The 18,574-nt window shown below is 31.4% G+C and overlaps 1 non-coding gene across 1 annotated transcript; it reads right to left on the bottom strand.

Moving 5' to 3' along the window:
- Positions 1-1,308: 1,308 nt before the first annotated feature.
- Trnad-guc lies at positions 1,309-1,380 on the bottom strand. Its single transcript has one exon. It is a non-coding gene; the product is annotated as a tRNA-Asp (tRNA).
- Positions 1,381-18,574: the final 17,194 nt, after the last annotated feature.

The raw sequence follows: 18,574 nt of genomic DNA, 5'->3' as shown, positions 1-18,574 counted from the left end.
TTCTGAGTCTTCGTCCAGTTTATGCTGAACTTCGTAGACTTCTCTCCAAAATACTTCGACCTCCTCTGGTTTGGGTGGGTGTTCGACAGTAACTGGAGGGTCCGGGAAGAGTCGAGATAGGTCAGAGAGAAACTGTTGATTTTCTCTGTCCCACCTCTCCTTCCGCTCTAGACTTCTCTTAGCGTCAGATAGTATCCGTATTCTCTCAACAATATGCTGCCTGATGGTCTGCAGCTTTGACTTGTTAAGTGTGTGATAACGGGTCCGGAGTTCGCGCGCGAACTTTCGAACATTGGCGGTAAAATTCCTGCCAGATATGATACAGTCAATCACACATTAAATGCGGGACGCGTACTGTCTTGCCCAGCCTATCTTTATGGCAAGTTGATGCATTCGTCTTTTGGTCTTATGATCAGCCGTTGGTTTTGTTTTACGGTTCGCATCGGCCAAAGCTCTCGCTGCATTATACACACAATAATTAATAGTCCAGGGGTCGGATTCACCGGAAAAATGTCCACGAAGCTCGTCATCCATTTCAGCCAGATCTTTAGGCTTGAGAGAAACCTTGGTGTTGATGTTTCTCCGGGTCGTAAGGCATCGCTCTTCATCTATTGGATGCCTGCCCACGGTTGGTCTTAGTGTCGCCTCTCTTTCTTTGTTGCCGGCTTGTTCTACTAGCTATGGTAGAGTAGGCCTTCCGCTTACATAGCCCCTTTTACGGAGTAGTTCAGCATGGTTCGCAGACGTTGCTGTGAAAAGTCTAGCAAGTCGTGATTCAGTTGATCCGTCCACCCGAAGGTCACAAGATCCCGCCGATCCATCGCACTGAATCCATTTTCTTTGGCTTCCCCAGCTCTAGATTGGTCGGCACTGTTGGCCGACCCATTGTCGGGAGCCCTGCGCGTTCTGTTGTTTTGAACCTTACTTACTACAACTATGTTTGGTGTTGTCATTGTTGTTCTTACGAGAAGCTAGGGAAAGGGGTTCGTTCATCCTTGTAGAGCCCCGCATGCAAGGATAAGGCTGCGTACTCTGAGAGGTCGCCCGGTATCCCAGAGTCACCGTTCTAGACACCTCATCCAGGTGCCATTCAGCTTTCAGCACGGTTTTCACACCTCCGCTTGGGGATTAATTCCTTCGGGACCACCCCTGGACAATTTTCCGCGACTGCCTATTTATTTTTGTAACCATATTTAGCAGAAGCCCTTGGTACGGGGACCCTCTATCCACAACCCGAGGACGCGTTCTGTGGCTTTGTCATAGCCCTTTCGGTTTGATGCTAGAGGAATCAAAACCGAACCGAACTGGCTCTCCGGCGGGGAATCGAACCCCGGTCTCCCGCGTGACAGGCGGGGATACTTACCACTATTCTACCGAAGGAATGTATATATATGATTATCGTAAAATGCGATCTCATAGATTTACAATTTTCATTATTTACCTTTTACGTGACTTTTTACTCCCTAGGGAGTAAAAATGTGTCATAAAAATATTTATTTAGGACAGTTTTATTTTATATCAATATTAATAATATTAATATTAATATTCATTATTTTGTTATTTTATTTTATTATTATTATTATTATTATTCATATTTTTGTGTGTTTTCGTGTTACACATTAAGCCGTTATTTTCCAGGTTTAGTGGGGATACATGTCGTGGAAGCAGAATTAGTTGACGCTTATTTTTACATGCATCGGACTCTTCTGCCATTGCACTATAACTTAGTGCCAATATCAGAAAAATGGTGAACATAGATTTTGCAGTTGGAATTTTTAATAACTGCAATTAAAAATAAAAAATTAGAGTTAATCTTTTTTATTTAAGAAAATTATGTTCAAAAGGTTTCAAAAACTAAGGTAGCTTTAAATTCATTTATTTCTGCAATTTTTAAACTTCAGCAGCCCAAAAAATCTATAAAGATTTTTGAAAACATCTAATCATTAAAGCATCATAGAAATCTTACGGAGAAAGTGCGCAAATATGTTATATTCTCAAAATCTGATTTATATTAGCATACCATACACATAATCACATGGGAAAGCAAGACTAAGGAATTCTTAAGTTTCTTTATGGGCGTAATAAATTTATTCTGAAAAAAGATTTACTCACTTCGCTTAACTGGGAATCTAACCAAAGAACTTCCGATTTCCGGTCAAGTGCTTTTTTAATTAAGTTGTCAGAGCGATCGAAAGAAGAATTCTTTTTCCGAAATACACGCCATATCAAGCCAGGTGTTCCATTTATGATACAAGTAATTTCAGGGAATCTGTATTATCATCAGAGCTAGTTATCATCAATTAGTTTCGATATTATTCCACAATTCGTGAAAATATAAATCAATACTATCAATTAAGTCATCTCTTCAAATAACAGAAAATATTGAACATCATTACTGACTAGATGGAAAATAAAATTTTTTTAAATTTTAATTAATTTTTTCTGAAAAAAGATCTACTCACTTTGCTTAACTGGGAATCGAACCACAGAACTTTCGATTTCCGGTCGGTTGCTTTTTTCAATTAGGCTTTGAGAGTGATCGAAAGAAGAATTCTTTTTCAGAAATACACGCTATCTGAAGTCAAGTGTTCCATTTATGATACGAGTAATTTAATGGAATCTGTATTATCATCAGAGGTAATTACCATCAATTAGTTTAGATATCATTCCACAATCCGTGAAAATAGAAATCAATACTATCAATCAAGTTATCTCTTCAAATAACAGAAAATATTTAACATCATTACTGAATAGATGGAAAATAAATTTAAAACAATTTTTAATTAATTTTTTTCTAAAAAAAGATCTTCTCACTTTGTTCAACTGGGAATGAAATCACAGAACTTCTGATTTCCGGTCGAGTCCTTCTCCAATTAAGCCATTTGGTTTGATTCTTAGCTAAACGCAGTAAGTAGATATTTTTCAGAAAAAAATTAAATTTCTAAATTTATTTTGCATCTAGACATTAATGACGTTACCACCTCGGATAAAAGTGAAGGTTTCCTTAAATAATACTAAGATAAATTCTTTAAACTAACAATTATTGAATTGAACTGAAAAAAAATCTTCAGAGACGATTGAATTTTCAATCCGAAGATTTTTAGTTTTTTACCAAAAAGTTCATTTTCAACCAAGAGAGATGACTTTTGTACTATAAATGATGGATTTTCTACCGATAGATGAATTTCAAACCAGAAGAATGAAACGTAAGAGAAACGAATTTTTAACCAAATGTTTGAAATCCACAACCAATAAGATGAATTTTAATTCAAGAAAGATGAATTTTAGACTAAGTAGTTGAATATTAAACTAAAAAGAAATAGAAGACCAAAAAAATAATCGTCAAATTTTCAGTTTAGAAAATTAATTTTTAACGTGAAACAGTAGTTTTAACCAGTTGTCTTCTATTTGAAAAAATACGATTTTTCAACCTACGAGTTTAAGCAATAACTAAAGTGTAGAAATTCTAAACAAACAAGATTTTTTTATTAAAAAAAGATCAAGTTTTTACTAAACAGTTGAGCTTTCAACTTGAGAAGAATGCAATTTCTAACCAAAAATGGAATATTCAGATGAAAAAAAAATAACTTGCAACGAAAGAAAAAAAAATTCAAACAAAAAAGTTACGTTTTTGATCACAGAGTTGCATCATAAAAAAGTAATTTTCAACTAAGTAGTTGGATTTTCAACAAAAAAGAATAATTTTTAACGAAATAGTGGTATTTGAAATCAAAATTATAAATTTAAACAAAAGAGTTTTTAGCCAAATAGTTTAATTTTCTACCAAAAATATAAATTTTTGACCAAAATAAAGATAAATTATTCAATGAGTAGATTAACTTTGAACCTTAATCAAGAGAGATTAATTTTTTAACCAAAACGTTGTGCTTCAAGCCAAGAATAATACAATTTCTACAAAAATAGTTGAATTTTTAACATAAAAGGTGAATTTTCCACAAAGAAAAATCACTTCTTAAAATTTGTTTGAATCGTTAACCAGAGAAGAGCAATTTTCAATTTGAAATATCAAATTTGACGTAGACCTGTGCACGTTTATGTCCTTGTGTAAGGACGAATACGTGGTTGGTCCTTTATATTCATAAATAATAAATTTTTAATAGTTAAAATGATTAAATTCTGGAGAATTCAAGGACTTTAGAGAACTCAAGGAATGTATAGAATTCAAGCAATTCAGGAAATGCAGCAAAATTCAAGAAAGTCAGAGAATTCCAGGAATCAAGAGAATTCAAGGAATTCAGAAAATTCTAGGAATTAGGAAAGTTTAAGTTATTCGGAAAATTCAAGGATTTCAGAGAATGCGAGGAATTCAGACTTTAAGGAATTCAGAGACTTCAATAAATTCAGCGAATTCAATTAATTCCAAGAAATTAAGAAATGCAGAGAATTCAATAAATTCCTAGAATTCAAGGAATTCAGAGAATTCAAGAAATTCATAGAATTCAAGGAATTCAGAGAATTCAAGGAATTCAGGGGATGCAGGGAATTCATGAAAATCAGATAATTCAAGGAATACAGGGAATAAAAATAATTCAGGGAATGAGGGAATTCAGGGAATTTAAAGAAATCATTGAATTCAAGGAATTCAAGGTATTCGTCGAACTCAAGAACAAATTCAAAACTTTCATAAAATATAAGGACTGCAGACAATGTACGTAATTTAAAGAATTTAAGGGATTCAGGCAATTCAAGTCATTCAGAAAATTCAAAAAATTACGTGAATGCAAGGGCTTCAGGGAAGTCAAGAAATGTATAGAATTCAAGCAATTCCGGAAATGCAGCAAAATTCAAGAGAATCAGAGAATTCCAAGAATCAAGAGAATTGAAGGAATTCAGAAAATTCGAGAAATTAGGAAAGTTTCAGTTATTCGGAAAATTTAAGGGTTTCAGAGAATGCAAGGAATTCAGACTTTAAGGAATTCAAAGACTTCAACAAATTCAGCGAATTCAATTAATTGCAAGAAATTAAGAAATGCAGAGAATTCAATAAATTCCCAGAATTCGAAGAATTCCGAGAAGGCAAGGAATTCAGAGAATTCAAATAATTCAAGGAATCTAGGGGATGCAGGGAATTCATGAAAATCAGATAATTCAAGGAATCCAGGGAATGAAAATAATTCAGGGAATGCGGAGAATTCAGGGAATTTAAAAAAATCATGGAATTCAAGGAATTCAAGGTATTTATCGAATTCAAGAACAAATTTAAAAAATGCAGAAAATTTAAGGACTTCAGAGAATTTAAGAAATTTAAAGAATTCAAGGGATTCAGACAATTCAAGTCATTCAGAAAATTAAAAAAAGTGCGTGAATTCAAGGGCTTCAGAGAACTCCAAAAATTCAGGGAATTGAAAGAATTCACGGAATTCAGAGGTTACAGAAAATTCAAGGATTAAGAGAATTTGAGGAATTCAAGGAATTCGAAGAAACTGTTAAAAATTCTAAAGGACCACCCTAAATCTAAAGGACCACCCTCATTACACTCCTATGTGAAGGTATGACAATTTTCTTTCAAGAAACTTTTTTTTAATTTTTTGGGTTTTAAACGATTTTTTAGAAAACCTTCAGTTATTTAAAAAAATATTTAGCAGTCTTAGAAGGTTTGAAAAGATTTTAAATTAATTCGAATTTTGAACAGATCTCGGAAAAACTTAAACAAAGAGGAGATTTTTGAAGATCTCAGAAACATTTTCAAAGAATTTTCAATTCCGAAAAATGGCATTTTAAATTATTTCTACAAATATCCACAAATAATCTCAAAAATTTTTAAGGTTTTTTTTTTAATTTTCAAATATTTAATGAGAAAGTGAAGTAAAATTAAATGAAAGATTATGCTGTCTATTATTTGAAAATTAACCCGTTTTGGTTGAAACTTCAACTCTTTCTTCAGCAGAAAGCTCATTTATAATGAATTTTGTGTTTAAAATATCAATTATGTATTAATTTATTTTTTTTTTTTTCATTAGAAATATTTTTTCTTTGAAATAAAAAAAATTTTTAAACTATAAACTGGCTAGTTACATTTTCAATTAAAAAAATGAATTTTTAACAGAAAATTTAATAGTTCAGATTTTAAATAAAAAATATTTGATTTTTAAACCAGAAAGTCTTGGATTTTTCGAAAGAAGACGAATTTTTAAGAAAATAGTGCAATGCTTAACAAAATCAGATAACATTTTAAATTAAAATTATGAGTTTTCAAACAAGAGTGTTAATTTTTAACATATTAGTTAAACTTTCACATAAGTAGTTAAAACTCAACCTGTTTATTTAATTAAAAACTTTTTTATTTTGAAAATTTTTTGAAAATTTTTTAGCATTTCTAAATTTATTTCCAACATATTTAAATTTTCGCTAAAACCGGGACAAAATCGTTTTAAAATAAACGAATTGCAGTCAAATCTTCTAGATATTTTTTTCGACATAATTCGACAAAAAAATGTCATTCAGGAAAATCAATCGAAATTTTTCCAGGAATCTTGGAAAATTCTTGATTATTTTCAGAAAATAAAAAAATGTTCAAAAATTTTTTTTCGACATTTTCAAAAATCTACATGTTTTATTAAATTTGTTGAAATCTTCTTTTGGTTAAAATTATTTTCGAACTTTTTCAAAACTACCAATTTTCATATTCTTTACAATTATATCAATAAAAATATGTTCACAGAAAGGAACCTTTACTTAAAATAGAAAAAGAGTTAAATAAAAAAATTATCTCTTGAATATAAAAATAAATTTTTATAAAGTTTTCACAGGTATATTATTATACTCACAAAGAGGTTTAGGTAAAATCGTCAAGATGAGCGTAACAAGTGAATATCTATTTAAAATTTTCGGTCTATATATATATGAGTCGCATCTTAGTTGGCGTTATAAATTATTAAGCACTTCTTTAGTTTGAAAAGTCATGATAAAAACAATTTTGTTTATTCAAAAACTCAGATATGGATTGTTGTTGAAAAATAGTGCTTTAATAAGAGAAAATTTAAAAAATTTGTACAATTCATCTATTTTCATTTAGTTTATTCACGATACAAAAAATCTCGTTAAAAACAGGAATTTATATATACTTGTCACGTGATTCAGTCAAGGCCACAATTTTATAGGAAAAAAAAGAATGAAATATTTTCAAAAAATTCCTCTCTGCGTATTCTTCACAATCACAACTAATTTTTTTTTAACGAGTTAAAATTAAATCTGTTTCTGTTTAAAGAATAGGGAATAAATGAACTCATTGGAATTTTTGCTGACAAATTTTTTTTTCTTCGAGTTTGAATTTTTAGTTTAGGTCAAATTATCGCAAGTAGGCCACCACGAAAGGGAAATCTTTTTTTCCGCTTCAAAATGAATTTTTTAATAGGCTTTATAATCGAAAAAATTCCTCCAGGTCTCAGTCGGTAATAGAAATTTGTTTTTGCAAAAGTTATGAAGAAAGGAAATTTAATGTTAAAACATCATCGGTAGTTTCTATTATTCCACAGGATATAAATTTTTAGCAGGACGCGCTGTGCTCTTAAACCAAGTTCAAATTTGTTTATAAACAATTTCTAGTTTTTAAGGATGTACACTACGTACAATCAATTTCAAAAGTTGCCTATCTTTAAAAAGATTTATAAAATCGAAAGAAAAGATCTATTATTAATTTCTGAAAATCTTGATGGAGGCTTCTAACCACGCTTCAGAAAAAAATAATTTAGATTAAAATTGTTTATTTAACATTAGTTATTCAAAGGTTCAGTTTTCCATTTTTCTTTAGGAAAAAGTTACAATTTTTATTTAATGCTGATAAACAAGGCCTTATTTTATTCTTCGAAGAATTCTCTAAATTTCTTTTTAGGTTGATTTTTTTTTTAATTAATTGAGAAAACATACAGCTATAATTGTTATAAACAAGTAAAAATTGTGACTTTTCCCGAAAGAGAAAAGAAAAAATAAACCCTTAAACAACTACTCTTAAATAAACAATTTTAACTTGAATTATTTTTTTCTAAAGTGTGCTTAGAACCCTCCATCAAGATTTACAGAAATCAATAATAGAGTTTTTGTTGTCGATTTTTTAAATCATTTTAAAGATAGGCAACTTTTGAGATTGACTGTACCTAGTGTACATCCTTAAACAAATTCACTGTTTTATATTCGGAAGAAAGATTTCTGGAACGTACCTTTATAAACAAAGGAGTTCAGTTTGCTCATGAAAAATTAAGATAATATTTAAATTTTTTCCGTCCGATTTGTTTTCTTATCAAAAAATTGAAAGTCTAATTTAAAAATCAGGCTGTAAAACTCTCTCAAAAATCTGATAAGCTTTTTTTCAGATTTTTAAAATCCAAAACGATCAATATTTATGAGCTCTACGTTATTTTGAACTAAATATAAGTAATTTTTCCCACTGTAACGCGTGAAGGAGCGCGTGATATATCTAATATACACATCTGAGATTCGGAACCTGATAATAATGACGTCGTATATCACTAATTTGAAATAGCAGCTTTTCCCTATTTCTTGAAAAATCACCCTAATTACCATGTTTCAGACAATTTTGGGCCACGTTATTTTTCAGGTCTCAAAAACAACACGAAATTAGTAACACGGTAGATGGATGACGATGCATTGTCGCAGACCATATAAAATACAAAATTTAAAAAAATCGAAAGTGCGATTTGATAAAAAATATATTGCATAAATAAAAGAAAATGATGGTTTAAGCGTTTAGTCAGATGAAATGAAGACACGCGGGAAGGACGGAAGGAAGGAAAACAGTTGGAGAATGTTGATGGGAGTGAAACAGGCGCTTTAACGCTCGTAAATACGAGGTACGAGCCGCTGATTGGCCGGGGCAAACGAGGGCCGCTGCCTTATTAAACTTTTATCAGTAATCTTCGCTGCCACGAGAGAATGCCGGTCTCTCGCCTCGGGTTTCTGCCTTGCGTTCCGTTTCGGCATCTCCGATTCCGATGTTCCAAATGAGCTTTTTATTTCGATTCGGTGCACGATTAAAGGTGAATGAGGCCGCGACGTGCTCGCGTTTGCCCCGGAGCGGGAGGAGCCCCGAAGACCATTAAAAAATTACATTCGCATAAAAAGTCTCTTTCACTCGCCAATATTCTCCCACGGATAATATCTCCAACGCTGGAAAAACTGGGGTATTTATTAGAACCGATTTTCGGTTCCAAAAAAGGTGCAGCAAGAAAGAACCGCGTTTGCTGAAAAGAGGCCCAAAATGATAAATGGTAATCAGAGGCATTAAATGTATGGAATCAAATTGTTTAGAACCTCTTTTGGTGAGAAGGGGCTAAAAGGGATGAATGGTTTCCAGATGATCTCAAGGTATAGTTTCGAATAGAGCTAATAGAGCCTTTATGTCACTTCTGCTAAAACTGAGGTAAGACCCGATTTTTGGTTTCGAAGGAGTTACAAGAAAAAGGAACCTCTCTTGTTGAAAAGGGACCCAAAATGATAAATGGTTTCCAGAGGGACCCAAAGTATGGAGTCAAATCGCGGTAGTGGAGCCTTTTGATGACTTCTGCTAAAACTGGAGTGTCTGTTAGACACCCCTGTTCTAATAGAGCCTTCTTGTCAACTATGCTAAAACATTGGCATCTATTAAAACCGATTTTTTGTTTCAAAGAGTTGCATTGAACAAGAACCTCTCATGCTGAAAAGGGACCCACAATGATAAATGATTTCCAGGGCCCTACTGGAAAAATCTTCGGGTTCTCTGATGTCAGATCTGGCGACACCTAGACCGTCTAGTAATGACAGTCTAGTCTGGCCCAGACCTGGGACTGGTCAGCAATCCATAACATAAAAATTTCTAAGTACCAATCAGCCAAAGTCTTTAAAAACATTTTCGAATTTTAATTCCAAAGGAGCTACAACCAAAAGTGTCCTCTCTTTCTGAAGAGGCATCTAAAATGATAAATGCTTTGAAGAGAGACGGAGACTTGCTGAAAAGAGACACAAAATGATCAATGGGTTCCAGAGGAACCCTTAGTATGGATTCAAAATGTTAATAGATTCTTTTTGTCACTTTTACTAAAACTGTGATATCTATGAGAACCTCTCTTGATGAGAAGGGACTAAAAGTGATGAAAGGTTCCCAGAGGAACCCAAAGTATGGATTCAAATCATTCTAATATAGGCTTTTTTTCACTTCTGCTGAGGCTGAGGTATCTATTAGAACCTTTTTTTGTCCTGAAATAGCTACAACAATAGGAACCGCTCTTGCTGAAATGGGACCCAAAATTATAAATGCTTTCCGGAGAGGTGTAAAGTATGGATTCAAATCATTCTAGTAGAGCTTTTTTGTTACTTTTTATAAAACTTGGGTATCTATCAGATTCGATTCTTAGTTTCAAAGGAGCTGCAACAAAAAAGAACCTCTCTTGCTGGAAAAGAACTAAAAATGGAGTATCCATTAGGTTCTCTCTTGTTATAAATGGAATAAAAGTGATTAATGGTTTCATAAGAATCCAAGGTATGGGTTCGAAATGTTCTAATAGAGCCTTTTTGTCGTTTTCTAACATTGGGTTACTGTTAAAACCGACTCTATATCCCTAAGGATCTACAACAAAAAGGAACCCCTCTTGCTGAAAGAGGAACCCAAAATGATAAATGGTTTAAAGAGGGACCCAAAGTATGGACTTAAATCATTTAAATAGAGGCTTATTGTCATTTCTGCTGAAACTGGGGTGTTTCTTGGACACGGGTTTTGGTTCCGAACGAGCTGAAACTAAAAAGAACCTCTTTTTCGGAAAAGGGACACAAAATGATAGATATTTTCTAAAGGAACCCGAAGCATGGATTCAGATTGTTCTAATACAGCTTTTTGTCACTTCTGCTGAAAGTGAGGTATTTCTTAGAACCAGTTTTTGGTTTTAAAGGAGCTGCAACAAAAAAGAACCTCTTTTTTCTGGAGAGGAACTCAAAATGATGAATATTTTCTATAGGAAGCCGAAGTATGAATTCAGATCGTTCTAATAGAGCTTTTTTGTCACTTCGACTGAAAGTGAGGTATTTCTTAGACTGGGTTTTTGGTTTCAAAGGAGCTGAAACAAAAAAGAACCTCTCTTTCTGGAAAAGAACCCAAAATGATAAATGGTTTACAGAGGGACCCAAAGTATGGATATCAATTATTTAAGTAAAGCCTTTTTGTCACTTCTGCTGAAACTGGGGTATTTCTTAGACACGGTTTTTGGTTCTAAGGGGTTGCAACAAAAAGAGCCTCTCTTTCTGGAAAGGAAACCAAAATGATAGATATTTTTTTAAGGAATCCAAAGCATGGATTCAAATCGTTTAAATAGAGTTCTTTTGTCACTTCTGCTGAAACTCAGGTATTTCTTAGACCGGGTTTTTATTTCTAAAGAAACTGCAACAAAAAAGAACCTCTATTTCTGGAAAGGAACACAAAATGATAGATATTGTCTACAGGGACCCATATTATGGATTCAAATCGTTCTAATAGAGCTTTTTGTCACTTCTGATGAAAGTGAGGTATTTCTTAGACCCGGTTATTGGTTTAAAGAAGTGGCAACAAAAAAGAACCTCTGTTTCTGGATAGGAACCCAAAATGACAAGTTGCTTACAGAGGGACCTAAAGTATGGATTTAAATAATTTAAATAGAGCCTTTGTGTAACTTCGGCTGCAACTGGGGTGTTTCTTAGAGCCGGTTTTTGGTTCCAAAAGGAGCTGAAAAAAGAACCTCTATTTCTGGAAAGAAACCCAAAATGATAGATATTTCCTGAAGGAACTCGAAGCATAGATAAAGATAGTTCTCAGAGAGCTTTTTTGTCACTTCTGCTAAAACTGGGGAGTTTCTTAGAGCCGGTTTTTGGTTGCAAAGGAGCTGCAACAAAAAGGAAACTCTCTCGCTGGAAAGGAACCCAAAATGATAGATATTTTCCCTTAGGAACCCGATGCATGTATTCAGATCATTTTAAGAGACCTTTTTTGTCACTCCTGCTGAAAGTGGGGTATTTCTTAGACCCGATTTTTGGTTCCAAAGAAGCTGAAACAAAAAAGAACCTCTTTTTCGGGAAAGGAACCCAAAATGATAAATGGTTTACAGAGGGACCCAAAGTATGGATTTCAATCATTTAAATAGAGGCTTTGTGTCACTTCTGCTGAAACTGAGGTGCTTCTTAGACCCGGTTTTTGGTTTCAAAGGAGCTGCATCAAAAAAGAGACTCTCTTTCTGGAAAGGAACCCAAAATGATAGATATTTTCTGAAGGAACCCAAAGTGTGGGTTCTTATCGTTCTAATAGAGCTTTTTTATCACTTCTGCTGAAACTAGGGTATCTTTTAGACCCGGTTTTTGCTTTTAAAAAAGCTGTAACAAAAACGAACGTCTCTTGCTGGAAAGGTATCCAAAATGATAAATGGTTTACAGAGGGACTTAAAGTATGGGTTTCAATCATTCTAATAGAGCTTTTTTGTTACTTTTGCTAAAACTGGGGTAACTATCAGACTTAATTCTTAGTTCCAACGAAGCTGCAAAAGAAAGAACCTCTTTTGCTAAAAAAGTACCAAAAATGATAAATGGTGTCTAAAAGAACCCAAAGTATGGATTTAAATCTTTCTAACGAAGCCTTTTGGAAACTTCGGTTAAAATCTGGAGTATCTTTTAGAACCTCTCTTGCTAAAAAGGGACCAAAAATGATCAATTGTTTTTAAAGTAATACAAAGTATGGATTCAAATCGTTCTAATTGAGCCTTTTGTCACGTCTGCTAAAAATGGGGTATTTATTACAACCGATTTTCCGCTCCAAAGGGACTGTAAAAAATATAGCAACCTCTATTGCTGAAAAGGGACCCAAAATTATAAATGGTTTCCAGAGGCCCCATAACTTTGTATTGAAATAGTTTTAATAAAGCTTTTTTGTCATTATTGAAAGGAATATCCGACGTTCTTAATTGCGCCTTTACCAAAAAGCGCGGTACTGTTTAAAATGATATAATATAAACTTACAATATTACGTTAATATTACTTTTTTTTAGAAGTTAGGTATTTCTATCATTCAAATTAACTTGTTTTAAAATAGAATTTAAAAAATTTGTTAATATTTATCTGTATGATTATTTATAGTTTGTTTGATCCCAATTGGTTAGGATTTAATTCGAATCAATCTGAACTTCTTATTTAATTCAATCTTAATCAAAATTTCAATCCGAGTCAATCTAGATCAATTAGAACTCGCATTAATCTGACCGAATTTTAAATTCCAATGATCGAATTGGACTCATTCAAACCGAAAATTCAGTTAAGATCATTGCGTCTGATAAATGGAATAAATAATAAAATAAATAAATAAATGGATTGCGTCTGATTAAATTTTATCTGATTCAGATTGTACGAGACTGAAATTTTTCAGATTGGTTGGGATTGACTCTAAATAATTCATATACAGATTTGGGAATATTTTGGGTTGGTTCGGACTGGTTCAGATAGGATTTCAGTTCAAAGCTTTCGCCAGGTTATGCAAGTTTCCTCTTTGAAATTATTTTTTTAAAACTATGCTCATTAAAACCTCTCTTGGCTGTTATAATTCCTTTTTATGCAATCATAACACTCATTATATAATTATTAGTTCCATTTACTTTTTATTATGTCATTTTTTATATTACGCACGTCTAATAAATAAAGAGTCGATGAGCTTGATTCTTGAAATCTAGTTACACCTTACATGAAATCTCGTGGAAAAACACTGGAAATCTTAGCAATCTTCTGAAATCCCATTAGTTCTTTTGAAAATTTTATGAATACCTTAAAATTTTTTCAGTCATGTTTACATTTCTGTAAATACTCCGAATTCCATGGATATCTTAAAATCTCATTAAAACGATTAATTCTCATAAAAATTCTTTAAAACCTGTGGAAATCCTTGGAAATTCTTTAAAATTTCGTGAAATCATTTGAAATCCTTAAAATCGCTACATAATTTTACAATCCTATAAAATACTTTCAAATTTTATAGAGTTCAAGAGAATCTCTTTAATTCGCAAAAGATATTTAAAGGAAGTGGACATTTTTGAAATTCTATTTGAATCTCTTGAAATATTTGAAAATGGATGCAAATTTATTAAAAGCCATTAAAATTCATTCAAGTCCCTCAAAATCCTTTTAAATTAGGTTGAATCTTGAATTCTTACGAAATCGTCCAAACTACCTATTTCATTGAAATTCTATGAAATCTTATTAAATCCCTTAAAAACTTTGAAATCAGATTAAATTACTTTGGCATCTCTTAAAATCCTATAAAATCTTATTACTTCTATTAAAATATTTTCAAATATTTTGAAATCTCTTAAATTCCTTGAAACCCCTCAAAATCCTTTGAAATCTGGCAAAATCCTGTAAAATATTTTTAAATTTGATAGAACTTGTTTAATCTTTTCAAATCCGCTGGAATTTCACGAAATCTTTAAAAGCCCTTTGAATTTCTCAAAATCCGTTAGAATCCCGTGAAATCTTTTGAAATCTCCTAAAATCCCTTAAAATTCTTTGAAATCCGCCGAAATCTTGCAAAATCTGTTAAAATCTGATTGATGTTTAATCTCTTACAATATTTGGAATTCCATAATATCTTCAAACGCCCTCTAAATTTCTTAAAATCCGTTAAAATCCCATGAAATCTTTTTAATTCTTATGCAATTTCTTTATAACTTTAAAATTCTATTAAAATTCCCTAACATCCACCGAAATTAGTAAAAGTACTTATTTATTACTTGAAATCCTCGTAAATTCTTTACGAGCTCGTGACATGTTCTGAAATATTTCAAAATCTCTTAAACCCCTTAAAACTCCTTAAAATCCTTTGAAATCCGCTGAAATCTTGTAAAATCTTTTGAAATATAAATGAACTTGTTGAACCTCTTTTAATCCTTTGGGATTTTATGAAATCTTTAAAAGCCCTTTGAATTTATCAAAATCCGTTAAAACTCCGTGAAACATTTTGAAATCTCTTAAAACCCCTTAAAACCCTTTGGAATCCGCCGAAATCCTGTAGAATCTTTAGGAATCTGATTGAACATGTTTAATCTCTTACAATCTTTGGAATTTTATGAAGTCTTCAAAAGCTCTCTAAATTTCTCAAAATCCGTTAAAATGCCGTGAAATCTTTTTAATTCTTATGGAATTCCTTCATGGCTTGAAATTCTATTAAAATTCCCTAACATCCACCGAAATTAGTAAAAGTACTTATTTATTACTTGAAATCCTTGTAAATTCTTTAAAAGCTCGTGAAATGTTCTGAAACATTTCGCAATCTCTTAAATCCCTTCAAACCCCTTAAAATCCTTTGATATCTGCTGAAATCTTGTAAAATCTTTTGAAATCTAAATGAACTTGTTAAATCTCTTGTAATTCTCTGGGATTTCTTGAAATCTTTAAAAGCCTTTTGAATTTATCAAAATCCGTTAAAATCTCGTGAAATCTTTTCAATTCTTATGCAATTCCTTCATAGCTTCAAAATTCTATTAAAATTCCCTAACATCCATCGGAATTAGTAAAAGTACTTATTCATTACTTGAAATCCTTTTAAATTCTTTAAAAGCTCGTAAAATCATCTGAAATATTTCGAAATCTCTTAATATCCCTTAAAATCCTTAAACATTCTTAAAAATCCTGTGAGATTTTTTAAAATCTCATTAAATCCATTCAAAATTTTTAAATCTCATTAAAATCACCTTATATTCTTTAAAATTAGTAAAGATATTTCGGTATCATTTGAAATTGTTTAAAATCCATTGAAATCCTTGGGAACCTACCGAAAGCCAATAAAATGTCTTGAAATCTGATTAAATTCCTTGACATTTTTTTTAATCGTTTGAAATCCCATGAAGTTACCGAAACCCCTTTCCAGTTACAAAAATCAATGAAGGTCACTTAAAATCTTCTAAAATCCAGTAAAATTCTTCGAAATCCTTTAAAATATCCTAAATATTGATTTAACCCCTTGAAATCTCATAAAATCGTTTTGAAATCCCATGAACGCGTTGACACTCCTTTATATCTTCGAAATTGTATTAAGACTTGTCACATCCTTTTATATTTTTCGAAATACTTCAATATTACTTTAAATACTTTAAATACTTTAAAATCCCGTTACTTCTTTTGAAATATTTCGAAATCTCCTGAAATTCCTCAGAAAACCTTAAAATCTTGCGAAATCTATCAAAATTCCTTACAATCTATTGAAATCTTATTGAAATACTTGCAAAATCTTAAAAACATTTAAAATCCTTTGAAATCCCATTACTGCTTTAAAAATATTTCGAAATCTCTCGAAATTACTTCCAAATCACTTAAAATCTTTTTAAATACATCAAAATATCGTAAATCTACTGAAATATTATTAAAATCCTGGAAATGTCTTAAAACCGTTTAAAATAGTTAAATATAAATCCATCAAAATTCATTAAAATTCTTCAAAATCTCTCAAAATCTGTTAAAATCTTGCAAGATCCATTTACAACTACGAAATGCCTTTAAAAGTGGAGACGACCTTTAAAATTAGTGAAAATCGTTGGGTATTACGTGAAATCTTTTTAAATACTTTAAAAGCTTATTACTTCTTTTGAAATAGTTACAAATCTCTTAAGATCCCTTAATGATGAAGTTTATTAAAAATATCAAAATATAATGAAAAATCATGACATTTTTCAAAATTAGTCAAAATACTTCTATATTACTTGCAATCCTTTAAAATCCTTTGACATCTATTTAATTCTTTTGTAATATTTAAAAATTTCTTCAAATCCCTTAAAACTTCTTAAAATCCCGTGGCAACATCACAAACCCTTAAAACCTCTTAAAAGCTCTCAAAATCTCCCAAAATCCCTTTAAAAATTGTAAGATCGTTCAAGATTAGGGAAAATACTTCGATATTATTTTAAATCCTTTCAAATAATTTGAAATTTCATTACTTTAAAATCCCGATCATTCTTTTGAAATATTTCCATACCTCTTGCAATCCTTCAAATCATTTAAAATCCTTTGAAAACCTTCAAAATCCCATATATTCTGCCGAAATATGATTAAACTACTTGAAATCCCGTGATATCATGAAAACCCCTATAAGCCTCTAAAACCTCGTAAAAATTCATTAAAATTCTTCAAAATCTCTCAAAATCCGTATTAAAATCTTATGAAATTCCTTTAAAACCACAAAATTCCTAAAAAAATCGTGACATCCTTTAAAATTAGTGATAATAATTCGGTATTACTTGAAATTTTTTCAAATCTTTTTAAATATCATTACTTTTTTGTAATAGCTCAAAATTTCTTAAAATCCTTTGTAATTCCTTAAAATCCCTTTAAAGTCTTTAAACTCTTTCGAAAGCCCATAGCATCAAAATCTGTTCAAATCTGATAAAATACAATAAAAAATACGAAATTCCTTCAAAAATAAAATCAAGAAAATGTCTTAAATCTCCAAAAATCCGTCGGAAATTTTCAAAATCCATAAGAAATTTTTTGAAATCTTTTGGAATCTTCTGAAATCCATTACAAACTACAATATCCCATTTAGAATCATAATATCCTTCAAAATTAGTCAAAATACTTTCATATTACCTTTAATCATTTAGAATCCTTTAAAATCCCGTTCATTCTTTTGAAATATTTCCATATCTCTTAAAATCCTTCAAATCCCTTAAAATCCTTTGAAAATCTTCAAAATCCCATATATTCTGTCGAAATATGATTAAACTACTTAAAATCCCGTGATATCATTAAAACCCCTATAAGCCTCTAAAACCTCGTGAAAATTTATTAAAATTCTTTAAAACGTCTCAAAATCCGTGTTAAAATCTTATGAAATTCCTTTAAAACTAGAAAATCCCTTTAAAAATCGTGACATCCTTTAGAATTATTGAAAATAATTCGGTATCACTTGAAATCCTTTCAAATCTTTTTAAATATCATTACTTTTTTAAAACGGCTTAAAATCTTTTAAAATCCTTTGAATTGCGTCGATATCCCATAGAATCAAAAACTGTTGAAATCTGATGAAGTACAATAAAAACTACGAAATCTCTTAAATAATTAAATCAAGTATATGTCTTAAATCTCTAAAAATCTGTGACAAATTTTCAAAATTCAAGTAAGAAATCTCTTGAAAACTTTTGCAATCTTATGAAATACATTAAAAACTTCAAAATCCCATTTAGAATAATAAAATCCTTAAAAATTAGTGTAAATACTTTCGTATTACGAGGGTAGTTCAATAAGTCCTCAGAATTACCAACAGATGGCGCGCGAATCGCTCCAAATCATCTGTTTTCAGTCAGCACCACTCCCGACTAGATATATGGTGCAGTCACAGTCCACATCTTCTGAGTTTACGTGTTTTTATAACCAATTGAAAAAAAAATGTTCGTTAAGAAAAATGGAAAAAAACGAGTTCAGAGCGGTAATCAAACATTTTCATTTAAAGGGTTTAAATCCATATGAGTTCAAAAATGAATTGGACTCAGTTCATGGCACATCTGCCCCTGCCTTAGCAATGCTTTATAACTGGGTAAATGAATTTAAGCGTGGTCGTACATCAATAAGTGAC

Source organism: Belonocnema kinseyi, chromosome 7 (genome assembly GCF_010883055.1).
Source record: "Belonocnema kinseyi isolate 2016_QV_RU_SX_M_011 chromosome 7, B_treatae_v1, whole genome shotgun sequence".
Taxonomy (NCBI): Eukaryota; Metazoa; Arthropoda; class Insecta; order Hymenoptera; family Cynipidae; genus Belonocnema; species Belonocnema kinseyi.
This window is presented reverse-complemented; position numbering and strand designations above follow the sequence as displayed.